This window comes from Phoxinus phoxinus, assembly GCF_949152265.1.
Source record: "Phoxinus phoxinus genome assembly, chromosome: 13".
NCBI classification, from domain to species: domain Eukaryota; kingdom Metazoa; phylum Chordata; class Actinopteri; order Cypriniformes; family Leuciscidae; genus Phoxinus; species Phoxinus phoxinus.
The window spans coordinates 9,924,002-9,930,470 of NC_136888.1; positions in this window are offsets into that span (position 1 = coordinate 9,924,002).

The following is a 6,469-nucleotide window of genomic DNA, read 5'->3' on the forward strand; positions in this document are numbered from 1 at the left end:
TGTAAAGTCTCTTCCAACACATGTTCGCTCGTTGGCCAGAGGAGAACTGGCCCCCGACTGAGCCTGGGTTCTCCCAAGGTTTTTTTCTCCATTCTGTCTCGTGATGGAGATTTGGTTCCTTGCCACTGGTGCCTTGGCTTTTGGCTTGCTTAGTTGGGGACATTTAATATTCAACAATATTATAGATCTGCCTTAAGGTGGACGATGATGCAATTTTTTTTATTTTTTTATTTTCATGTTATCACTGTGAAGCTGCTTTGATACAATCTGTATTGTAAAAAGCGCTACATAAATAAAGGTGACTTGACTTGACATCTCAGAGACTTTCAATGAATTTAAGGTCTCAGGATTCGGAGGTGCCAATTCATGAGTGGAAATTATTATTTATGCTCCTAACAACCATTCTTCCACCGTTTGAGCCTGATGAATCTTGACATGGTTGTTTAATAAATGAAAAGCTACACACTCCATCAATTAGGGTTAGAAGATGATAGAATGATAGAAACATAATCACTGTAATAATGATCCAATCATAGACTCTTAAAGCTACAATATGTATTTTTTTTCAGCCGCTAGGGGTCGCTAACCTCATACAATAACAAAGGCGTAGGTAATGACGCATTAAGCGGAATTAAGGATCTTGTCGTCAAGCTGATGGATCAATGAAGTTTATGGATAAGTGAATACATTGATGTTTTTAACATGACTGTGGTATGAAGCAGGGCGCGATTAATAATGAGAGACAAATATAAGCGCCACACGCGAGTCCCGCGGATATAAAGGAATTCAATTTACCCGCAAGTGCTGAATTAATACTCACACAGGTCAGTTAGACAAATTAAACTGGTGAGGTAACGCAGCGCTGTTTCACTCGGTCTACACTATCACACTAAACTGCACACTAGTGTGTTTAAAGTTATAATGTTATTCTATGTGTCAGTTTGTCTGTATGAGACTAGCAGTAAGCCAGATCAACATTAGAATAACATACTGATCATATTCTTACATTTCGTCATGTTGAGCTATATAATATTGATTAGTTTTATGTACATTTGCTCACCTGTCTAATAAAGTACATGTAAGAGCAGTGTTGCTGTCAAGTCGAAGTATGTCACGGACGCGGAGCTCTCTGCGTCTCGAAAACGCCACGCTGATATTGATCCTCGTTTTAGTTCTCCTTTTGTCCCAAAGTCTGCTGGCCATGGTCCATAATGTTTGAACGAAACAACAACTGCATGAGCGTGCCGCTAGACGTAACGTCACCATGGTTACTATGTTAGTACGAGCGGAAACCAGAGATAACGCGGGTATTACGTCATTGACAAGGGACAAGTGAACAGGGACGAGCCATTATTTAAAATTTGAATTTCTCTGAAATTAAAAATCTTTGGGAACTTTTGGGATATTGTAAGTACACAACTGCAGGACATATACAGTATCACACTGTACAAGTGATTTTTGAATATTTTATTACAAAAATCTGACATATTTTAGCTTTAAGCATTTGCCTATTTAAATTCAAAAAGAGACGTTATTTAGGCTGGACAAAGTATATGCATTATATATAATTTTATCTTTAAAGGAATGCAAGTATCTTCCCAATTTCAAGCCTCTGCATTGTCATTGTTTTGGTTCTTCTTACATGTGACCAGCAGATGTCTCCAGTGTGTCAAATCCAGAAAGGCCCCACATGTGCCTAACACTGCACCGTAACAATGAAAACATACCCGAGGAACCATGGGGTTTCTTCAATTGCTACACCGGTGAAACCTCTAGACCCATTTTGAGGAAAGACAGAAAAGGATACGTTCCCGTAACATCTCTGAAGACAGAACTCTGATTTAAAGTGAAAATAGAAGGAAAATGCAGTGGTTTAATTAAAGCAGATTGTAGGTTTCATGGTCAGATGCTCAGCTGAGATGTCGTAAATGCAACTTTATAAACAGACAAATGTCATGCTGACATTTCAGAATGCCATTTCTTGGCTAAATGTCAGTTCTCTTACGGAAGTACGGAGAGCTGACGGTGGCAGTCCAAAGACTCTGGGAATCACATGATAGCCATCAGGAAGGAACTTCCTGTTAAATGAAGCTTTCAACAGCACTTTCTTGTCCAACCACAGTCTTAGAATTAAAGGTTCAAGAGGAATTTTTTGCAGCGATGCCATAGAAGAACCATTTTTGGTTCCCCAAAGAACCTTACTGTTCTAAAAGACTAAAAAAACATTTTTTTCTTAGTGTGAAGACCATTTTAATAATCTAAATAACCTTTTTTCCACTACAAGAACCTGTTGTGCAATGGCAAGGTTCTTCATGTTCACCACATAGATAATCTTTGTTTGTAAGAGTGAATGTTGCCTATGTAGGGAACAGACTATGCTATTTAAAATGTGTACATAATTTGCAGTATACACTCACGTGGCACCATAAACTAGTCAAAGCAGAAGATATCTTCACAGCATGTAGTGTGTTCCCTTCATTCAGGTTAGATTTTTTTTCTTGTGTTTCTCAGATAGATTTGCAATGTAAAATAGATGTGTTGTAATGATGCTGTTTTGCATGAACAAGCTTACCGGAAAGCCATTTTTAAAGTACCAGAAAAAAAAGAAAAAAAACATCCTCACAGCATTTTCTTGCCTATTTAAGGGATTAAGACAAAGCACTTTCTCTTAATCCCTTAAACAGCATAAGGAAAATATCGTCTGCATTTACATAATGTTTTCAGAGTGCTGACTACTGTAAACATAGTGTTTATTCTGGATCATCCCAGAGCTTTTCCTGACCAATTCCTGTTTCCTCACTGGGGCTCGTGTCAAGCTCTGGGCTTTGTACAGCTGCTTTATAGCATACCTTTATGGATTATGAAAAACACTAAACAAATACATTGAACTGACATCTGCCCCGAAGTAACCAGGCCACCATGGGAGACTTTTGACCTCCAACTTCTCCTTAGTTGTTTCAGTCAGCATTGCATCAGTGCGTGCATTTATTTAGATACATTACGTAATTAATGTAATTAATCGTTACTAAAACTAAGCATGAAACCTTTCTGCCTTGTCAGTTTTTAAACCAATTTAAACCAGGGTTTCACAAATTGCAGGGGGGTTGTAAAAGTACAACAACAACAAAATCTAATCATTACATTTAAATCAATTTAAAACATTAAAAAACAACCAAAATAAAACGCTTATAAAATATGTAATCTTTTTTTAGTTTGTTTACCTGCATGGTCATGTGACCATTAACTGACATCAGAGAACCGTGAATATGTGAATGTGTCTTTAAATTATTTAAATATGAACTTGAGCCAAAGTAAATATTTCAGGACTGTAAATAATTTGGCCGACAAAAAAGTTTGGAAAACATAAATAATTTAGGTAGCTTGAGTTTGACACAAATTAATAAACGAACAAACAAATTTTCCTGTTATGATTAATATGACAATGTTTTGAATATGCACAAAAGCAACAGTGAGAAGCATGTATCTGCCTTTAATGTTATAATTGTAAACCGGTATCACCAAAAAATAAGCATAAAATGCCATGAGAAGCATGCAAACGTCCGTAAAGTAGGCTTCATTTCATAAAAATTATGAGGGCATGCAAAGTAAGATGCAAATACAGTTGTGCTATTTTGAGCAGTATTTGTGAGCAGCGATTGTATCTTGTGCTTTTGTTTATATAGCTACTGTAAATGAATGAGCCTGCTGTTGACCAGCTCTGTTTCCTTGAGGACTGATTCCCCAAACAACTGAATTTTACTGATATTCAAACTAGCATCTGATGGATGGTTATTTTGAATAATTCTGTGGTGATCAGATACATTATTTATTTATTTTAGACCTTCGACACAGTGTTTCTGTCAAGTCACCTTTATATAGCACTTTTTACAATACAGATTGTATCAAAGCAGCTTCACAGTGACAACATAATACAAGTTTGTTTCTAGAAGAAAATTGCGTCATCGTCCACCTGAAGCAAGGTAGATCAATATTATTGTTGAATATTAAATGTCCCCAACTAAGCAAGCCAAAAGCCAAGGCAACAGTGGCAAGGAACCAAATCTCCATCAGGAGACAGAATGGAGAAAAAAAACCTTGGAAGAAACCAGGCTCAGTCGGGGGCCAGTTCTCCTCTGGCCAACGAGCGAACAGTATATGATCATGATTCGGGCAACAATACAGGTCAGAAATCAGATTGGATCAGAACATTCACAATATTTATCCAGTTCCATCTGGTTGGAGGTCGGAGTCATCACGCCGGTATGGAGACGAGTTTGTTGAAGTTTCCTAAGGGCCTTCACAGGGCCGATGAGGCTGGCACTTCAGGGATGTGCTGTGGTCGAGTCCAGGCGCAGGTTCACCGCCTGATCTGGATACGGCCCGGATCCGGCCGACTTCAGTAAACCTCGGAATAAATGGAAAGACTAACATTAGCGTAGATGCCATTCTTCTTATGATGTAACGAGTACATCAGGTGTGAAGTGTCCCCGGTTCCGGCTGACCTAATCTATGCAGCCTAATACTCATTTAACTGATTTGAATAATAGAAATGTATAATGTTCTATGTGAATTCCAGGAAAAAAATATGTGTTTTTATTCTAGATTTAAACTTACAGAGTGTGTCTGCTTCCCGGACAATGTTAGGGAGACTGTTCCAAAGTTTAGGTGCTAAATAGGAAAATGATCTACCGCCAGAAGTCGATTTTGATATTCTAGGTATTATCAACTGGCTAGTCAATCAATCAATCAATTAATCAACCAACCAACAAACCACTCACTCACCCAACCAACCAACCAACCAACCAACCTCTCACTCGTTCGTTCACTCACTCACCCACTCACCCACCCAACCAACCACTCACCCGTCCAAGCAACCAACCAACCAACCACTCACTCACTCACTCACTCACTCACTCACTCACTCACTCACTCACTCACTCACACTCACTCACTCACTCACTCACTCACTCACTCACTCAATCAATCACTCACTCACTCACCCACTCACTCACTCAATCACTCACTCACTCACTCGCTCACTCACCCATCCACCCAACCAACCACTCACCCGTCCAAGCAACCAACCAACCACTCACTCACTCACTCAATCAATCAATCAATCAATCAATCAATCAATCAATCACTCACTCACTCACCCACTCACCCACTCACTCACTCAATAAATCACTCACTCACTCACTCGCTCACTCAATCAATCAATCAACAAACAACAAACAAACTTTTGATCAAAAGGCTTCTGCTTAAATCCTTGAAACAAGCTTTGTACACAATAATAAATAGTGCCTGCATACTGTAAGAAAAATTGAAGTGAGTTGGATGTTTTTTTTTAATGGTTTTGATGACTTCACCGTTATTCCAAAGTGTTGGAAAATAGTGTAAAGAAATGAATCATAGATGTGTCCAAACTTTTCTTTCCTCAACTTTTGTAGCCAAAGAACCGAACCAAATCAGGTTAGAAAACAAAACCTGCAGGCTTTTTTTTTTTTCAAAATAACTAGACCATAAAGTTTATTACATGAGGAGTAAATGTTGCATGTTAGCAAAATAAATGCAAATAAAGAAGGCTGTACTAGAGATATGAGATAAGCAGAGTCATTTGTGGGTTTCGCAGGGCAGAATTATGTCTTTGCTAAATAAAAAATTTACATTCTAACAAATCAGATGACGTGAATGACCAGGAAGTCCACAGTGTTGCTCCCTGAGAACGAACAATGCTAATAAAGAAAGCAATATGTCAGTATAGTAAGAAAATGTGAGTGGTGTTGGCACATGAACAAAAACAAACACCAAAATTGTTATCTTACATCAAAAGGTTCACTTCTATAAAAAAAAATTACAGTAGTTTCCTATTGCATATATCCTATATATATTGTAAACGTCATTGTTGTCATTGTTGTCATTAAAGGAACACGTATAATTATAATGCTACTATGTGTTCGCTACTGTGGCTACTATGAGACACGTGTTACACTCTGCAGTGAGCTAGATCGATATTAGGCATGGTAAATATGGTACTCGCGGTAAATCAGGAAAACAAGATTTAGACAAAAAGACTAACTGTGTTGAGCTGCATAACAATGATTCGCTTTCTGTCAATGAATGTATCCAAACAGTTGCTCACCTGTCTAATAAAACACATAATATATATATATATATAATATATATATATATATATATATATATATATATATATATATATATATATATATATATATATATATATGTATTCTTCTTGGCTTCTTTGGTGTTTCCATGGTTTCTACAAAATAAAATTGAGGGTAACACGGGTATGATCTGGTACGACACGATGTGTGTCCTGGTTAAAACTGCTTATTTCTCTGGATTTAAACATTCTAGATACATTTGGGATAATGTCACAATCAATTTAATTGCACAAACTATGTACAATTTTAATCGGTTTATTGTGAAATAACACAAACTAATGAAT